The sequence below is a fragment of the Piliocolobus tephrosceles genome, chromosome 11 (genome assembly GCF_002776525.5).
Source record: "Piliocolobus tephrosceles isolate RC106 chromosome 11, ASM277652v3, whole genome shotgun sequence".
NCBI lineage: Eukaryota > Metazoa > Chordata > Mammalia > Primates > Cercopithecidae > Piliocolobus > Piliocolobus tephrosceles.
In genome coordinates this window covers 33987756-34008146 of record NC_045444.1, presented here as the reverse complement: position 1 = coordinate 34008146, position 20391 = coordinate 33987756, and the positions used below count along the sequence as shown (strand labels likewise).

Genomic DNA, 20391 nt, shown 5'->3' with positions numbered 1-20391 from the left:
ACATGGCACATGTATACATATGTAACAAACCTGCACATTATGCACATGTACCCTAGAACTTAAAGTATAATAAAAATAAAAAATAAAAATAAAAAAAAAAACAAATTAGAAGTCAGGATTAAGAAACTCATTCAAAACTGCACAACTACATGAAAACTGAACAACCTGCTCCTGAAAGACTACTGGGTAAATAATGAAATCAAGGCAGACACAAAGATGTTCTTTGAAACCAATGAGAACAAAGATACAATATACCAGAATCTCTGGGACACAGCTAAAGCAGTGTTTAGAGGGAAATTTATAGCACTAAATGCCCACAGGAAAAAGCAGGAAAGATCTAAAATTGACACCCTAACATCACCATTAAAAGAACTAGAGAAGTAAGAGCAAACAAATTCAAAAGCTGGCAGAACACAAGAAATAACTAAGATCAGAGCAGAACTGAAGGAGACAGAGACATGAAAAACCCTTCAAAAAATCAATGAATCCAGGAGCTGGGTTTTTGAAGAGATTAACAAAATACATAGACCACTAGCCAGACTAATAAAGAAGAAAAGAGAGAAGAATCAAATAGACACAATAAAAAATGATAAAGAGGATATCACCACTGTTCCCACAGAAATACAAACTACCATCAGGGAATACTATAAACACCTCTACACAAATAAACTAGAAGAATATAGAAGACATTGATAAATTCCTGGACACATACACCTTCCCAAGACTGAATTAGGAAGAAGTCGAATCCCTGAACAGAGTAATAACAAGTTCTGAAATTGGGGCAGTAATTAATAGCTTACCAACCAAAAAAAAAAAGCCCAGGAACAGATGGATTCACAGCCAAATTCTACCAAAGATACAAAGAGGAGCTGGTACCATTCCTTCTGAAACTATTCCAAACAACAGAAAAGGAAGGACTCCTTCCTAACTCATTTTATGAGGGCAGCATAATTCTGATACCAGAACCTGGCAAAGACACAACAAAAAAAGAAAACTTCAGGCCAATATCCCTGATGAACATCGATGCAAAAATTCTCAATAAAATATTGGCAAACCAAATCCAGCAGCACATCAAAAAGCGTATCCACCACGATCAAGCTGACTTTATCCATGGGATGCAAAGCTGGTTCAACATAATCCATCACTTAAACAGAACCAATGACAAAAACCACATGATTATCTCAATAGATGCAGAAAAGGCCTTTGATAAAATTCAACACCCCTTCATGCTAAAAACCCTCAATAAACTAGGTATTGATCGAACATATCTCAAAATAATGAGAGCTATTTATGACAAACCTACAGCCAATATCATACTGAATGGGCAAAAGCTGGAAGCATTCCCTTTGAAAACTGGCACAAGAGAATGAAGCCCTCTCTCTCCATTCCTATTCAAGATAGTATTTGAAGTTCTGGCCAGGGCAATCAGGCAAGAGAAAGAAATAAAGAGTATTCAAATAGAAACAGAGGACGTCAAATTGTCTCTGTTTGCAGATGCCATGATTTTATACTTAGAAAACCCCGTCATCTCAGCCCAAAATCTCAAGCTGATAAGCAACTTCAGCAAAGTGTCAAGATATGAAATCAACATGCAAAAATCACCCTATACACCAATAACAGACAAACAGAGAGCCAGATCATGAGTGAACGCCCATTCACAATTGCTACAAAGAGAATAAAATACCTAGGAATACAACTTACAAGGGATGTGAAGGACCTCTTCAAGGGGAACTATAAAGCACTGCTGAAGGAAATAAAAGAGGAGACAAGCAAATGGAAAAACATTCCAAGTTCATGGATAGGAAGAATCAATATCGTGAAAATGGCCATACTGCCCAAAGTAATTTATAGATTCAATGTTATCCCCATCAATCTGCCATTGACTTTCTTCACAGAATTAGAAAAAAGTACTTTAAATTTCATGTGGAACCAAAAAAGAGCCCGTATAGCCAAGACAATCCTTAGCAAAAAGAACAAAGCTGTAGGCATCATGCTACCTGACTTCAAACTATACAACAAGGCTACACTAACCAAAACATCATGATACTGGCACCAAAACAGATATATAGACTAATGAAACAGAACAGAGGCCTCAGAAATAATGCCACACATCTACAATTATCTGATCTTTGACAAAGCTGACAAAAACAAGCAATGGGGAAAGGATTCCCTATTTAATAAATGTTGTTGGGAAAACTGGCTAACCATATGCAGAAAACTGAAACTGGACCCCTTCCTTAACACTTTATAGAAAAATTAACTTAGGATGGATTAAAGTCTTAAACATAAGACCTAAAACCACAAAAACCCTAGAAGAAAACCTAGGCAATACCATTCAGGGCATAGGCATGGGCAAAGACTTCAAGACTAAAATACCAAAAGCAATGCCAAAAAAGCCAAAATTGACAAATGAGATCTAATTAAACTAAAGAGTTTCTGTACAGCAAAAGAAACTATCATCAGAGTGAACAGGCCACCTACAGAATGCGAGAAAATGTTTGCAACCTATCCACCTGACAAAAGGTTAATATCCAGAATCTACAAGGAACTTAAACAAATTTACAGGAAAACAAGAAACAACCCCATCAAAAACTGGGCAAAGTGCATGATCAGACACTTCTCAAAAGAAGACATTTATGAGGGCAACAAACATATGAAAAAAAAAAACTCATTATAACTGGTCATTAGAGAAACGCAAATCAAAACCACAATGAGATACCATCTAATGCCAATTAGAATGGTGAGCATTAAAAAGTTAGGAAACAACAGATGCTAGAGAGGATGCAGAAAAATAGGAATGCTTTTACACTGTTGGTGGGAGTGTAAATTAATTCAACCATTGTGGAAAACAGTGCAGTGATTCCTCAAGGATCTAGAACCATCTGACCCAGCAATCCCATTACTGGGTATATACCCAAAGGATTATAAATCACTCTGCTATAAAAACACATGCACACATATGTTTATTGCAGCACTGCTCACAATAGCAAAGACTGGAAACCAAGTCAAACGCCCGTCAGTGATAGACTAGATAAAGAAATTGTGGCATATATACACCATGGAATACTATGCAGCTGTAAAAAAAAAAAAATGAGCTAATGTCCTTTGCAGGGACATGGATGAAGCTAGAAATCATCATTCTCAGCAAAGTAACACAGGAACAGAAAACCAAACGTCACATGTTCTCACTCATAAGTGGGAACTGAACAATGACAACACATGGTCACAGGGAGGGGAACATCACACACCTGGGTCTGTCAGGGGGTGGGGGGATAGGGGAGGAATAGCATTAGGAGAAATAACTAATGTAGATGATGGGTTGATGGGTACAGCAAACCACCATGGCACGTGTATACTTATGTAATAAATGTGCATATTCTGCAAACGTATCCCAGAACGTAAAGTATAATAAAAAAGTATAACCAGCCAGGCGCGGTGGCTCAAGCCTGTAATCCCAGCACTATGGGAGGCCGAGACGGGCGGATCACGAGGTCAGGAGATCCAGACCATCATGGCTAACACGGTGAAACCCCGTCTCTACTAAAAACTACAAAAAAAAAACTAGCCGGGCGAGGTGGTGGCGCCTGTAGTCCCAGCTACCCGGGAGGCTGAGGCAGGAGAATGGCGTGAACTCGGGAGGCGGAGCTTGCAGTGAGCTGAGATCCAGCCACAGCACTCCAACCTGGGTGACAGAGCAAGACTCCGTCTCAAAAAAAAAAAAAAAAAAAGTATAACCAATATGTTTAATTTAAACTACTAGAAATAATAAAGGTAAAGGGAAACAACTTTGTGTGCAAAGTGTGTAAGAAAAGGAAGATGTGTTTTTAGTGAGAAATAGTATAAAACATTTAAAAATGTGTTTTCATTGAGGAAAAAGGGATAGTTTTCTACTAAAGTAAGATGATTGTTGTTTTAGGATGTGAAAGAGGAAAAGAGTACGATAAAAACTGAATGGATGTAAAATGGTTGTAAAAGGTTTGTGAAAAAGAAATTTTGTATAGTCAAGTTGCTAAGATTGGATAGATTTACTTATAAAGTTCTTTAAAAAAATAGAGCTCATAATTTACTGATGAAAAGCTACAATTGAATTTTCTCTTTGTTAAAAGAATAAAGTTTTCTAGTCTGTTTTCAATTACTTAAAAAACCTAAGTCTTATCAATTTTTAAAAGACCGAAGGTTTCTTTTTTACAATTATGTAAATTTTTGTATTTGCCTGCAAAACCTTTTATAATTACTATGGTTAAAGAAACAACTAAGTATTGTTTCACAGTGACCTGTATCCCATTTAATCAAGTGTTACAACTCTTAACATTTTTGACAAAGTTTCCCAATCAAATCCTAAATGCTCTAATCTTGTAAAAAGAATGATGTTCTGCTCCCGAATGACTACTGGGTACATAACGAAATGAAGGCAGAAAAAAAGATGTTCTTTGAATCCAATGAGAACAAAGATACAACATACCAGAATCTCTGCAACACATTTAAAGTAGTGTGTAGAGGGAAATTTATAGCACTAAGTGCCCACAAGAGAAAGCAGGAAAGATCTAAAATTGACACCCTAACATCAGAATTAAAAGAACTAGAGAAGCAAGAGCAAACACATGCAAAAGCTAGCAGAAGGCAAGAAATGACTAAGACTGGAGCAGAACTGAAGGAGATAGAGACACAAAAAACTCTTCAAAAAAATCAATGAATCCAAGAGCTGGTTTTTTGAAGAGATCAACAAAACTGATAGACTGCTAGCAAGAATAATAAAGAAGAAAGGAGAGAAGAATAAAATAGATACAACAAAAAATGATAAAGGGAATATCACCACCGATCCCACAGAAATACAAACTACCATCAGAGAACGTTCTAAAACACCTCTACACAAATAAAATAGAAAATCTAGAAGAAATGGATAAATTCATGGACACATACACCCTCCCAAGACTAAACCAGGAAGAAGCTGAATCCCTGAATAGACCAATAACAGCCTCTGAAATTGAGGCAATAATTAATAGCCTACCAACCAAAAAAAGTCCAGGAGCAGACGGATTCGCAGTCGAATTCTACTATAGGTACAAGGCGGAGGTGGTACTATTCCTTCTGAAACTATTCCAATCAACAGAAAAAGAGGGAATCCTCCCTAACTCATTTTATGAGACCAGCATCATCCTGATACCAAAACCTGGCAGAAACACAACATAATAAGAAAATTTCAGGTCAATATCCCTGATGAACATTGATGTGAAAATCCTCAATAAAATAATGGCAAACTGAATCCAGCAGCACATCAAAAAGCTTATCCACCTTGAGCAAGTGGGATTCATCCCTGGGATGCAAGGCTGGTTCAACATATGCAAATCAATAAATGTAATCCAGCATATAAACAGAACCAAAGACAAAAACCACATGATTATCTCAATAGATGCAGAAAAGTCCTTTGACAAAATTCAAGAACGCTTCATGCTAAAAACTCTCAATAAATTAGGTATTCATGGGATGTATCTCAAAATAATAAGAGCTATTTATGACAAACCCACAGCCAATATCATACTGAATGGGCAAAAACTGGAAGCATTCCCTTTGAAAACTGGCACATGACAGGGATGCCCTCTCTCACCACTCCTATTCAACATAGTGTTGGAAGTTCTGGCTAGGGCAATCAGGCAAGAGAAAGAAATCAAGGGTATTCAGTTAGGAAAAGAAGAAGTCAAATTGTCCCTGTTTGCAGACGACATGATTGTATATTTAGAAAATCCCATCGTCTCAGCCCAAAATCTCCTTAAGCTGACAAGCAACTTCAGCAAAGTCTCAGGATAAAAAATCAATGTGCAAAAATGAAAAGCATTCTTATACACCAATAACAGACAAACAGAGAGCCAAATCAGGAGTGAACTTCCATTCACAAGTGCTTCAAAGAGAATAAAATACCTAGGAATCCCACTTACAAGAGATGTAAAGGACCTCTTCAAGGAGAACTACAAACCATTGCTCAACGAAATACAAGAGGACACAAACAAATGGAAGAACATCCCATGCTCACGGATAGGAAGAATCAGTATCGTGAAAATGGCCATACTGCCCAAGGTCATTTATAGATTCAATGCCATCCCCATCAAACTACCAATGACTTTCTTCACAGAATTGGAAAAAACTGCTCTAAAGTTCATATGGAACCAAAAAAGAGCCCACGTTGCCAAGACAATCCTAAGCCAAAAGAACAAAGCTGGAGGCATCATGCTACCTGACTTCAAACTATATTACATGGCTACAGTAACCAAAACAGCATGGTACTGGTACCAAAACAGAGATATCGACCAATGGAACAGAACAGAGCCCTCAGAAATAATACCACACATCTACAACCATCTGATCTTTGACAAACCTGACAAAAACAAGAAATGGGGAAAGGATTCCCTATTTAATAAATGGTGCTGGGAAAACTGGCTAGCCATAAGTAGAAAGCTGAAACTGGATCCCTTCCTTACACCTTATACAAAAAGTAATTCAAGATGGATTAAAGACTTAAATGTTAGACCTAAAACCATAAAAACCCTAGAAGAAAACCTAGGCAATACTCTTTAGGATATAGGCATGGGCAAGGAGTTCATGTCTATAACACCAAAAGCAATGGCAACAAAAGCCAAAATTGACAAATGGGATCTAATTAAACTAAAGAGCTTCTATACAGCAAAAGAAACTACCATCAGAATGAACAGGCAACCTACAGAACGGGAGAAAAGTTTTGCAATCTACTCATCTGACAAAGGGCTAATATCCAGAATCTACAAAGATCTCAAACAAGAAAAAAGCAAACAACCGCATCAAAAAGTGGGCAAAGGATATGAACAGACACTTCTCAAAAGAAGACATTTATGCAGCCAACAGACAAATGAAAAAATGCTCATCATCACTGGCCATCAGAGAAATGCAAATCAAAACCCCAATGAGATACCATCTCATACCAGTTAGAATGGCGACCATTAAAAAGTCAGCAAACAACACGTGCTGGAGAGGATGTGGAGAAATAGGAACACTTTTACACTGTTGGTGGGACTGTAAACTAGTTCAACCATTGTGGAAGACAGTGTGGCGATTGCTCAAGGATCTAGAACTACAAATACCATTTGACCCAGTGATCCCATTACTGGGTATATACCCAAAAGATTCTAAATCATGTTGCTATAAAGACACATGCACACGTATGTTTATTGCAGTACAATTCACAATAGTAAAGACTTGAAACCAACCCAATGTCCATCAATTATAGACTGGATTAAGAAAATATTGCACATATACACCATGGAATAGCAATAAAAAAGGATGAGTTCATGTCCTTTGTAGGGACATGGATGACGCTGGAAATCATCATTCTCAGCAAACTATGGCAAGGACAAAAAACCAAACACTGCATGTTCTCACTCATAGGTGGGAATTGAACAATGAGAACACTTGGACACAGCAAGGGGAACATCACATACTGGGGCCTGTCATGGGGTTGGGGGAGGGGTAGCATTAGGAGATATACCTAATGTAAATGACGAGTTAATGGGGCACCACACCAACATGGCACATGTATACATACATAACAAACCTGCACATTGTGCATATGTACCCTAGAACTTAAAGTATAATTAAAAAAAAAAAAGGATGTTACCCTACGTTGGTGTATTTGACATGTTAAATTACATAGGAAGCACTGTCAAATAAAATGTGATGTTTAAGCTTATTTGTTTTCTATTTGTATAAGTATATGTCATTGATATAAATTTCCAGAATTTTGGAATAAATTCGGAATTTTGATATAAATATTCCAGAAATTACATGACGTTCATAGGACTTTGTCAAAACCCCCTTTTCCAGTTATTATTGTTGTGTGTCACAGAAACAACCAAATTATCTTTTCAAATAAACTGTTATCAGATCCTTAGAAGTTGATGGGCTTATTAATAAAACTATTAATTCAAGATCAAGCAGAATAAAAATTAATTACATGAGACTGAATGAACTAATTTTTATTAGTTTTTATTTGGAACATTGCTTGTTCTTTAGTTTTGTTTTCCATATTTAAAGAAATGTTTTTCTCTTAAACTATCCTTAGCTTACAGCAATTTTACAGATTATGCCTTTGTAAACAAAATGAAACATTTATTTTTTTCTCTCTGCCTAATCTCTCCAAAATATGGATACATTATTGACTATTATTGTTTTTATGGCAATATAGTTGTTTGTACAAGGTCAATAAAAATATGTCTTTATTATAGCAGGACAGAGCTGGAAACATTGATTATATTACCAAGGCTTTGATTGAAATGGCATATTTTAGAATGAAGTACACAGAATCAGATATGACTAAACAGATTTAAGAAACTAGAGTCAACTTTATAAATTATTGCTTATAAAGCCCTCTTGAGATACCAGTCTGGTATCTGGCTGACAGGGTTCCCATTCTTAAAATTGAATACAGAAGTCTCTTCCTGGGAGGCCCAGGAAACTCTGGATACCTTGGCGACCTAGAGAAGAGAGGAACTCACTCAAATCTGCAGGCATAATAGGTGGCAAAATCTGATGGTGAGTTCTTGGCTTGGTATCCTAGCCTGGGTGTTAAAAGTTTAATCTGAGATTCCTTATGAAAAGTTCAAACAAAGCAAATTTTAAAAGGCCTATGTGATTGATTGCCATTCTTGCTACGCTTATTTAAATAATAAGGCCAAATTTAATGACACTAGATTTATTTTGTAATACAAAATTAAAAAGGGGGAAAGATTGTAAAAAATTTTATTTCAGTGGAAAACTATAGTGGATCTATTACTAGATTCTAGCTCTGTTCATTGTCTTTGAGGTTTCGTTATATCCTTTTAAATTGGACAGGATCCAGAATTCTAGTTTCCTTTGATATCTGGCTACAAGTGTTCAAACTAACATTCTAATTTTTTCTCCCATCCTTCTGCTTTGGCATCACTACGAACTAAAACTGCCATTTTCCCAAAGCTCTGCAAGCTGAGGCTGGACAACTTGACACGAACTTCAAACAAATTACCATAACAGATTGTGTGCAGGCGACCATCATGCTGCTGCTGTTTGGGCCCCTCAGAAAGTTCACCCGATGTCATCGCTAAACACATTCAAATTGCAAACCAGGAAATTTCTTGGGTTGCTTCTCTTACCCTCAGTCGACCATTTAAAGATGCTTTGAGCCCAATATCCAGAAATGTTCTTGACTGGCTGCCTTCTGGACACAGAAACTGGGTTTGTAGACATTAATCTTGGTTTTTCTTTTTCTGTTTCATAGAAATGCCCCTCATTAAATGCCTGATTGTTCATACATCCGGCAGATATCCTCTACCAAACGAGGAATGGACTTCAATTACTCAAAGGAAAGAAGATTGACTCTTCTTTCTTTTGAACCATAGGGAGGATTGACAGAAACTCCCTCCTTTGACTAAACATTAGTTAGGCTCCTCTGAGTTCTCCTCTCAACAAAGCTTCAATCTTGGGCTCCATCCTTAGTCTAGGGACTCTGCCTGTTTAGTCCACTTAAAGCAAGTATCCTGCTGGATCAGTTTAGCAAAAATCTTCCATCCTTGGTATCTGATCATATGGCCTGCTTTTTAAAATAACCCTGTGACGTCAGTTTAGCCAGAATTCTCCTTACCTCTGATGTTTCCTTTCAGTAATTTTCCATCCACTGACACCCACTCTGCTCCTTGGCTATAGATACCCACTGCCCTTATTGGAGTTAGAGTTGGGCCCAATCTGTCTCTCCCACTGCAGCCCCCAGTGCAGTCGTCCCTGAACAAAGTCTTCTTTATTGTCTCATCAAATGTCATCCATAATTTTTTCTTTAACGTAATCCCAAATACTAGCTATTAGAATGAAAAGAAGCTTGAAAAGCTTTATTAAGGATGTTGGTATCTCAACTAATTTTGCAACCCACAATGTACTAGAATTGATTCAATGATGCTAGACTTTTTTAATATTGAGAAGCAGTTTGCTGCTGGTTAAGTACTGACTCTTGTGCCAGAAAGCCTGGGATTAAATTTTGGCTCAGGTACTTACTTACTGTGGCACTTTTGGGCAAATTGCTTAACTGTTGTGTGCCTGCATTTCCTCACCTATTTGTTGATGTTAATATTACCTATTTAATTGGATTGCTTTGAGGATTAAATGAATTAATATATGTAAAACACTTAAAACAGTGTCTGGGTACAGTAAATACTATTTAGGTGTTAGCTGCTATTATTATTATTATTACTACTTACATTGACTCTTATCTTTCCTGAGATTTCAGTCTCCTAGAAATCAGGGAGATCTGCAGTGTGGATATATGGCTGTGGAAAATCTCTGAATCCTGGAATATCAGCTGAGAGATTGATGGGGGCATTATAGGTTGGCTCAGTTCTTCAGCATTAGGCTTTGAGGTCCTTTGTACTCTATTGCCCCCTCAGTACTTTAAAGGTTTCTTTTGAGCTTGATAATCTCTATTAAAAATGTCCACATCAAGTGTTTCTGACACCTAATTAATTCATTAGATAAAAGTATAAATATTTTCTGTTACAAATGATTTTTGATAACAAAAAAAGAAAAAGATATCCAAATCTATTCAGAGTGAGCAAACTGTATTTGCAACATGCTGTATATTGTGATATATTACAATCCACTGGTAGGTTTGATTAGGTTGAACCACATGAAATTGCCCATAATCAATCATTTTTGACTCACAAAAATGACAGATCTTTTCAAATTGTTAAACCTAGTATTTCCTGAAATTTACTTTAGACAAAGAATATATGCTTTTATTTTTTCTTATTCATATTCTACACTTTTCTTTTTTTGTCGGTTAAAATAACTAAGAAATGATGTGGACATCTAAGGTCAACAACAGCAAACGAAATCATTCTTATATGAAATAACACTCTGGAACTGGTAATCTCCTCTTTGTCTTTGCCTTTAACCTCTAATACTTCCCCTTGCTCCCTGCTGTGCTGTTGTGGTAAGCCGCCTGGCCTGACATGTAGCCACACAGACTTTTTCCCTACCAACTTTGCATATATTAGCAACCAAATGCTGTGCCTTTGTTTAGAATATTGCTTTTTTAAGTATGCTTGGAAAGATTTTCTGGCAGGGCAACCTTATTCTTCAGAAGCTTAAATGGCTTGAATATACTAATTAACGAAACACCAAATTGTTTGTCTGATTTACTGCTCAATGCCTTTTGTAATGATTTGCTGGATTTGCTAAAATTCAGAAGGTTCCACTTATTAAAAACCAATAGCAGCTCCAATTATTTTGCTGGTCATTTGCAATCTGGTGATCTGCAATCATTATTTCACTTTCTGAGACCAACTAAAAATATAAATAATATCTTCAAATTTTATTTTTGAATAGCTCTTTAAATAAAGATATATAATATATAATGTATAACATATAATGTATATATGATATAATGAAACATACACATTTTAGTGTGGTATATCATTTTACTTTTCAGTTTAGTTTGAAAAGAGTAAGATGAAAGTAACCATGCTTTCAAAATAAAACAGAAGCTTGGGCAAGATAGTGAGACCCCATTTCTAAAAAAAAAAAAAAAACAAAAATTAGCCAGGTAGGGTGGTGTACATTGTAGCCCCAGCTACTCAGGAGGCTGAGGTGGATCACTTGAAACCAGGAGGTTGAGGCTGCAGTGAGCCATGACAGCACCACTGCACACTAGCTTGGGTGACAGAGTAAGACCGTGTCTCCAGAAAACCCCAAAAAACAAATGAACAAAAACCCAAAACAGAATTGCTTTAATATCTGGATAGAAAAATAATCCAATCTAAGTCACACATCTATATGTAATTAAATGGACTTGATATAAGTTTAAGTCTCTTCAGCAGAACATTGACTTTAAAAAATTAGGTCTTTATTAGCAAGAGCTATTAACAACAGCAAGAAGCATGGAGAAAATATTGCTCTAGCCTGTTCTGTGTCTTAGGTAGCTTTAAAGGTTAAAATAAAAGGCTTTTTGATGGGAAGGGAAAGTCTTCATTCCAGATTGCTCCAGAAGGAAAAAGTGAGCATTAATAGAAAGATATGGTCTGGAGGCAGTGATCACTTGGAACAATAATACAGAACTTAACACTATGAGCAAATCACAAATCCAACTAAAATCACCAGTATTTTCCCACCTCCAACCTATTCTTCATGCCCAAAGCAAGCGGATGTTTTTCAAAATATGAATCTGAGCATAGTATCTGCCATTTATAAAGACTCAATAGCTTTATGTTATTCTTGAACTTAAAAATATATTCACATGGTCTCATACAGCTAGTATCGTTACAGTAGGTAGCTAGTCAGACACGAGCAGGGCAGGAGAGGGCCCCCCACCCCCAACCAAGAATGTCAGGCAACCATCAGGTGATCGTCAGGCGGATGGTCTGTCTCCCTAAAATAATAATCGGTCACAGCTGGTGCCAGGGAAAGGCAGTCTCCCAATAGATAAAGACACCTGAAACTGGTGATAAGCAGCTTTCTGGTAAGATCTCAGGAGTTAGGCAAGTGGGTGCAAGCATATACACTAAGAGGCAAAATGGCGGAGTTTAACTGGTATATGACCTTCTTCTAAGAACACGAGATTGGTAAGGAAAGAATGCCTCAAGTGAGCACATGTACAACTCTGGTAAATATACTATGCATACAGCCCCTCCCAAGTGCTGGTAGGCCACTGCTCAGGAGGACAGCCCACCCCAAGGGAAGAATCAGGGGAAAAGGGACGTAATTCCCCCAGAAACATGCCAACATATAAAATCCCAAGTCAAAGGTCAAACCACACACTTGATCTGTCAAATCACCTGCTTGGTCCTCTTCCAAGTGTACTTTACTTCGTTTCCTTCCTGCTCGAAAGCTTTTTAATAAACTTTCACTCCTGCTCTAAAACTTGCCTCAGTCTCTCACTCTGCCCTGTTGAATTCTTTCTTCTGAGGAGGTAAGAACTGAGGTTGTTGCAAACCCATACGGATTCACCACTGCTAACAGTATGATTCAGTTACTTAATTCCTCTAACAACTTCCTATCCATGGACACTCTTCACCAGTTACTTCATTTGATCTTCCAGACACACTGTCCTTTTAGTCCCTGGTACCTTCTATGTCCCTTCCAGCTACACAGGCTCCTGTTATGCTTTTCTGGCTAGAATGTGCTTTCTTTCCTTCTTGACTCAGTTAACTGATATTCTACTGGCAATTAACGATACGATAGTTTAGTTTATTGTGATATTGGCTTATGAATGAAGTGGTTTGGGGGTACAGAGGTGTCCCTCCATCTTAGTTACCAGCAATAGAACCCAACTTGTAATTTCAGCAGAAAATACATTTATTAAAGGATAGGAAGCACCTCACATAATTCTTCAGGATGCTATAGAAACAGCTTTGGAAGTTACCCAACCAGGAAAGGAGTGTGCAGCATGCAATGCTACTGTCTGGAAGCTGCAAGATATATGTTGCCACTATAATAACTTTTCTGTTATATTTGGAAACTGGAAGTAGCTGCTACTGCTGCTTCAGAAATGAAGACTCCAGAAATGGAGTCTGTAGACTACGTTTTTTTCATGTCTCTAATTTTTGTTTCAAAGTCTGTGGTGAGTATGCCTGATTGGCAGTCCTGTTTATGGACTTATGCCCAATGTGTAAGAGAGGCTGGGAGAGTAAGTAGTAGGCATTTAAAGTTGTAAGATAGAAAATATCTCTGATTCAGAATGTAGGGTACTCCCTAAACCCAGAAAGAGAGCTCTAATACTAATTATCCAAGAATAACAAATATCCGCTAGCTGAGGAATACAGACAGAATTGAGAAAAACTTTTCAAGGAAGGTAATATTTTAGTTGTGTCTAGGTTTTTCTTTTTTTCTACTTTTTGTTAAGCAAGACTTTGTCAAGCAAAGTCTTGATGATAGGGAGGCCACTGCAGGAAGAGAAGAGAGAATAGCATTGGTTCTTAAGCAGCTTTAGAATCAAATGAAGAGCTTTATAAAAAACAATCCCCCTGGCCACTGCAATGGCTCATGTCTGTGATCCCAGCACTTTGGGAGGCCGAGGCGGATGGACCGCATGTCAGGAGTTTGAGACCAGCCTAGACAACATGAGGAAACGCTGTCTCTACTAAAAAATACAAAAAATTAGCTGGGCGTGGTGCTGGGCACCTGTAATCCCAGCTATTTGGGAAGCTGAGGCAGGAGAATTGCTTGAACCTGGGAGGCAGAGGTTATAGTGAGCTGAGATCGTGCCACTGCACTCCAGCCTGGGCAACAAGAGTGAACTCCATCTTAAAAAAAAAAATTAAACCGAAAAGTAGTCACTTATTTAATAGGTGTGGCCTGGGTCCCTGATATCTCTGATATCTCATATTACTATCAGGATATTCTGTGACAATCATTTGGTTAAGTATCTGTGAAAGCAAAAGCACTGACACATAAAATAGATGGTCTGCTTAAGAGAAAGCAGTAAGTATAAGTGGTGCTCAGGGAGATCAGAGATGAGGCAAGAAAGCAAACTATGGGCAAATATAAAAGGTTATGACTGACTTCCTGAAGCATTTAAAGTGTATTCTACAGGCTCTCAGACATCTTTGAAAATGGAGATAACACATAATAGAAACTTGTTAACTCTGCATGTGAGTAAAACATAACATGATACTTCAGTGAACAAAACAGGAAACGACTGGATATCAGTTATTAAAACAAAACAAAATACCCAAGGAAATGGAATAAAACTGAGCCTTTTATAAATCTTGTATGCAGGTACCTGAAGGCTTAATCAAGCAATAGATCCAGAAGGTCGGTCCTTCATTTTTTCAGGTAAATTAGAATAGAGTATTAGTAGTCAGTGAACATTTGGACAGAATAGAGGGTTGCAGGAGGAAAGAAGAACTCTTAAAGTTCCAAACAACTTTAGACAAAGTTCTTTAAAGAAAGTTCTTTAGGCCAGGCATGGTGGCTCATTCTTGTAATCCCAGCACTTTGGGAGGTTGGATCACATGAGGCAGGTGGATCACATGAGGCAGGTGGATCACATGAGGCCAGGAGTTCAAGGCCATTCTGACCAACATGGAGAAACCCTGTCTCTACTAAAAATACAGAAATTAGCCGGGTGTGGTGGTGCATGCCTGGAATCCCAGCTACTCAGGAGCCTGAGGCAGAAGAATTGCTTGAACCCGGGAGGCAGAGGTTGCAGAGAGCCAGATCATGCCACTGCACTCCAGCCTGAGTGACAGAGCAAGACTCTGTTTCCAAAAAAAAAAAGAAAGAAAAAGTTCTTTAAACAGAGGACAAAACAAAGCCCACCTTCTGCCGGGAGGTTCTGGGAAGAAACTGCTAGAGAAGGAAAAGGGCCTGGTTTGGCCTGGCATATCCTGGGTTAACTGGGGGACCATCAAGGATGGGGAAAGGAGAAAGTTTTCCCATCCTTGCTTTGTCACACTGGGTTTGGAGGCAGTAGCATGACTACAACTGAGATTGGCTGTAACCCAGAATTGCTTATTCTCTTTCCTTGTATATGACCTACAGAATGTCATGTATATAAACAGGTGTACTTATGTTAGGTTGTGCCTATTCATACATGTTGGCGCTAAGTCTATACATACAATACTGATATATGAGGATGCTGTAATTTATTGACATGCAGTGTACAAAGTGGTTTATGGCATGATGCCAATTTCTAGAGCTACAAGTAATATATTGATAAATTATAAATCACACAGTAATAAAGTTCCTTCTGAGAAGAAGAAGAGAGGTTTATGGGATAATGTCCAAAAGATAATAGCCCAGACTCACGTCTGGAATGGATGCAGAGTGAGGAGCTCCCCAGTGAAACAACCATAACTGGTAAAAAAATTATAAAAATATAATCATTTAAAATCTCTGAAAATTGTCTCAAGGGCACACAGCCAATTAGGAAACATTTATGCAAGACAGTTTCCTAACTCTTGGGAAGAACAATGAGAATCACTGGCACTTGAGTCACAACCCACTCCTTTCCTCACTCCCACTCACCAGCTCAGCAGGACAGAGGCTCCACTACAGGTAGGTGTGGTTAAGATTACAGGGCTCCCCTTCTCCCCACCTCCCAGCCAAGGGCTCTGATATCTTCCACAGAGAGGCAAGCCATCAACATTTCTCATGACCCCAGCTATGTATTGCAGATGTAAAATTCCACTCAAGTACAGTTGAGAGGCCAGGGGTTACCTTTCTGCACCAAGACCTTACCTGTAGAGCAAAAGTTCTTCTACTCCAGGTGAGGTAGACTGAGAACACTGGAGCTTAAAACATCCATGCTCCAGCTCACCCTTAGGGCACAGGTTCCATGCTGGGAGAGGCAAGTCAAGAGATTAGAGGCTACTCCTCTGCACACTGCTCTGCTCAGCTCATAAAACAGGTTTACCACCGCATGAAAAGTGGGCTGCTGTTCCTAACCTTAGCTTCATGCTAGTAGTTCCAAGATTTTGCCCAGGGGGAGGAGAATGTCATAAGAACAGAGAACTCCAAAGCTCTCCCCAAGAGAACTGACTTTATTGAGAATAGAGTGTGGGAGAGTTCAAGCCCAAGAGTGCTCTTAAAACAATGAAGATTTTGATGGTAAGCAAGAGGAGGCTAGTATCTCCATGAGAGAAATAAGCTCAGTAGTAGGTCATTTCAGTGAACAACAGGAAATGACTAGATATCAGTTATTAAACAAAACAGAAAAACACGCCCAAGAGCATGAAGGTATTTGCCAGAGACAATCAAAGAGACAGCCAAGAACAATCCTCCTGGCTTCAGAATAAACTTCAAAGAATGGCCTCAAAATTAGTTCAGTATAGGGGACAGAATTTAATTGGAACAGACTGTAGAGCAATTTGTTCCCTGAGGTATTATTGGAAACAACAGAGCATTACCCCAGCAATTACTAGAGCTTAACAGGTAGGTATGATACCGATAGAAGCAAACAGCATAACAGATCAGGGAAAGAGACAGTCAAAGGGAGTCTGTCATAGCTACTGTCATCCCAGGAGGACTATATGCATGGGAAACGCTTGTGCTCTAAGAGAAACATCAGAAGCTTCACATAGGTGGTGAATAGACTTTGTTAAAATAGTCCAGAGAAGTTATTAAATGAATAAACAGGCCAACAACAATGAGTACTGAGGACTAATATTCAGAATTGCTACAATATGCTATCCAGAAAGTCCAGTTTTCAATAAAATATTATAAGATATGCAAAGAGGCCAGACATGGTAACGCATGCCTGTAAATCCCAGCACATTGGGAGGCTGAGGTGGGCAGATCACTTGAAGTCAGGAGTTCCAGACCAGCCTGGCCAACATCGTGAAACCCTGTTTCTACTAAAAGAACAACAACAGAAAAATAATTAGGGGGGTGTGGTGGCAGGTGCCTGTAATCCCAGCTATTTGGGAGGCTGAGGCACGAGAATTGCTTGAACCCGGGATGTGGACGTTGCAGTGAGCCGAGATTGTGCCGCTGTACTCCAGTCCAGCCTGGGCGACAGAGCGAGACTCCATCTCCAAAAAAAAAGAGAGACAGAGAGAGAGAGACATGGAAAGAAACAAGAAAGTTCAGCTCATACACAGGAAAAAAATAGTGAACACAAAGTGCCTGTGAGAGGACCCAGATTTCAGACTAAACAGACAAAGATTTTAAAGGAGCCATTATAAATGTGATATATTTGAAGAACTAAAGCAAACTATGCTTAAAGAATAAAAGGAAAGTATTATTATAACATTTTAACAGATATATAATATTAATAAAGAGACAGAAATTACAAAAAAAGAAATCGGGCAATTGTGGCCGGCCAGGTGTGGTGTGTGGGTTTGTGGCCTGTGCTTTGCAATGCAAGTGGGTGGCCTGGCTTCTCTCCTCCCCTGCCTCCATCTGGATCATGAGTGCCAGTGCTTCAGCATTAGAGAAAGAGATTGGCCCAGAATCGTTTCCAGTCAATGAGCACTATTTTGGGTTAGTTAATTTTGGGAATACCTGCAATGAGCACTTTTGGGTTAGTCAATTTGGGGAATATGTGCAATTTTGGGAATTCAGTACTTCATGTGCTTTATTTTTGTCATCCATTTCAGGAAAAAGTTCTAGCATACAAGACAACCTAGGAAGAAGGAAAATTTTAATGTGCTCAGCAACTTTCTTCCACAGTGTAGCCACACAGAAGGAAAAGGTTGAAGTAATATCTCCCGAGAAGTTCAAAACAAGATTACAGAAAGAAAATGAGCTTTTCTGCATGCAACAAGATGCCCATGGGTTCTTAAATTACCTACTAAATACAATTGCTGATATTTTATAAGAAGAGAGAAGGCAGGATAAACAAAATGGTCACTTACCAAATGGTAATATTGATACTGAAAATAACAACAGCACACCAGACCCAATGTAGTTCATGACATTTTTCAGAAAACATTAACTAATGAAACCAGATGTATTACTTGTGAAACTATAGGAGCAAAGACGAAGATTTTAAAGAACTTCCTGTGACGTAGAACAAAATGCATCAGTTATTCACTGTTTAAGGGTTTTTAGCAACAGAGAAACTCTCTGAAGTGAATACAAACATTACTGTGAAGAATGTTGTAGCAAACAGGAAGCACATGAATGAAAGTTTAAAAACCACCCATGATTATATCTCTACATCTGAAACGATTTAAATATATAGATTAAATTCACTGATGTACGAAACTTTCTTACTAGGTAGTTTTTCGTTTGGAACTTTGTCTGTGTAACACTTCAGAGGATGCAACCAATCCAGACAGAATGCACACGACCTTGTTGCTATCATGATGTGGAAGTGGTCACAGGTGAGGCCATTATATTGTAATAGTTAAGAATCAAGATTTCTGCTTGTCCTTTGATGACACTGTAGAAAAAAATGAATGTACAAGTTACTGAAGAATTCTATGTATTGCTCAGATATCGCAAAGAACTCAGAGTCTGGTTACATTCTGTTCTATTAGTCTCGGAACTCAGTGGAGACTGTGAGGAGGACACACTTTCTGCCTTATTTCTCCTCTGGTTATTTTGGAATCAATCACTAATTTTTCAAGAAAATAGAAATGCAGGAAGGTCAAAAGCCACTAATACTCTTTGCACACAATAAAGCAAAGGATTTTGATGATATGGATTTTGAAAAAAGAGAAAGGTGGAAATTCTGGACAGAAATAAATATATAATATAATTAAGTAAGAAATTCACTAGAGGGGCGTGGTCATAGATTTCAGTTGGTAGAATAAAGAATCAGTGAACACAATGATAGATTGATAGAGATTATGTAATGAAAAGACAGAGAAAAAAGAATGTAGTAAACAACAGAGCCTCAGAGAAATATGGGACACCACTGAACACAGCAGCATATGCATAAGAGGGGTACCAGAAGGAGATGAGAGAAACAAAATAATACTCAAAGAAATAATGGCTGGAAACTTCCAAAATTTGATGAAAATTCATTAATTGACCTATTGAAGAAGCTCAACAAATTCCCAGTAGGATGAGGACAGAGAGAATCATACTCAGACACATCAAAGTGAAAATGTTCAAGGGAGAGAAAATCTTGAATGCAGTAAGAGAAAAATACTTCCTCACATACAAGGGAAGCTCAAAAAGATCAGTGGCTGATTTCTCATCAGAAACAATGGAGACCAGAAGGCAGTGGGATGATATAAACAAAGTGCTGATGGGAAAACAAAACCCCAAAACTTGTTACTTAAAAATTTTAATTCTGGGCTGGACATAGTGGCTCACGTCTGTAATCCCAACATGTTGGGAGGCTGATGTGTGTGGATCACTGGAGGCCAGGAGTTCAAGACCAGCTTGGGCAACATAGTGAAACCCTGTCTCTACTAAAAATACAAAAAAATCATCTGGGTCTGGTGGTGTGTGGCTGTAATATTAGCTACCTGGGAGGCTGAGGCAAGAGAATCCCTTGAACATGGGAGGTGGAGGTTGCAGTGAGCCGAGATCGCACTGCTGCACTCCAGCCTGGGCGATGGAGCCAGCTCTATTTCAAAAAAAAAAAAAAAAAAAAAAAAAAAAAAAAAAAAATCTTCATTCTGGCAAAACTCTATTTCAAAAAGGAAGGTGAAATAAGTATGTTCCCAAGGAAACTGAAACTGAGAAAATTTATTGATAACACATCTATCTACATTACAAGAAACACTAAAGAAACTTCTTCAAGAATCCAGTTGATAATTTGACATCAAGAAAACGAAAAGGGGCAGCACAAGTAAAAGTAATTATAAAAGATACAACGAATGCATACTTCGTCTCCTTCTTTCCTTGACTGAAAAAGAAATTGTACAAAACAATATTGTAGGATAAAGTACTGTTGGACCTATCATATATATAAATATATTTGACAAGAATAACATAAAGGAGTACAGA

General features: G+C 38.1%; 1 protein-coding gene and 1 pseudogene across 1 annotated transcript in view; one reads left to right on the top strand and one right to left on the bottom strand.

The window, feature by feature from the left end:
- Positions 1–18860, bottom strand: part of MBD5 (methyl-CpG binding domain protein 5) — a 227275-nt gene extending 208415 nt beyond the window's left edge. The window contains exon 1 of the mRNA XM_026453922.1: positions 18703–18860. The gene's annotated coding sequence lies outside the window, so the exon portion shown is untranslated. The remainder of the gene's footprint in view (positions 1–18702) is intronic.
- LOC111546167 lies at positions 17894–19049 on the top strand (annotated as a pseudogene).
- The last annotated feature ends 1342 nt before the right edge of the window (positions 19050–20391 follow it).